Raw genomic sequence first — 421 nt, forward strand, 5'->3', positions numbered from 1 at the left:
GTGTGTATGTGTGTTTATGTGGTTGTTGGCAATATTAAGGAACATTTAAGAGAGACAGGAAGGGAAAGAGTGAGAGGAGGAGAAATGCTTTAATATTGTGGTGTATTCTGTACTAATAAGCTGTCTGGGTTGCTGTGGGAAAACAGCGTGTGCATGTTCACTTTAATATATCTGCACCAATGAGTGAAAACCTTGTATTTCCAAAATGCCTTTTCAGAAAACTAATCCCAAAGGTTCTAGAGTTCTTTTATTTATTTGTTATGAGTTACATAAAAACTTTAATTCAATTTTTTTCTCTGAGAATGTTGCAGTGCTGTTTTCAGCCCTCTCTTGTGTTTTAGTGTTGAAATTGTGGCTGACATAATGTTTACCAGCTCCATTTGCATTATTTTTGTTCCATCTTATATATCTGTATATATAT

General features: G+C 34.2%; 1 protein-coding gene across 1 annotated transcript in view; it reads right to left on the reverse strand.

The window, feature by feature from the left end:
- Window positions 1-421, reverse strand: part of wwp2 (WW domain containing E3 ubiquitin protein ligase 2) — a 27,588-nt gene that overhangs the window by 16,437 nt on the left and 10,730 nt on the right. The gene's annotated exons all lie outside the window — the stretch shown is intronic.

This window comes from Morone saxatilis, unplaced genomic scaffold, assembly GCF_004916995.1.
Source record: "Morone saxatilis isolate NCDOM2014 unplaced genomic scaffold, NCSU_SB_2.0 Contig2, whole genome shotgun sequence".
In the NCBI taxonomy this organism is placed as follows: domain Eukaryota; kingdom Metazoa; phylum Chordata; class Actinopteri; family Moronidae; genus Morone; species Morone saxatilis.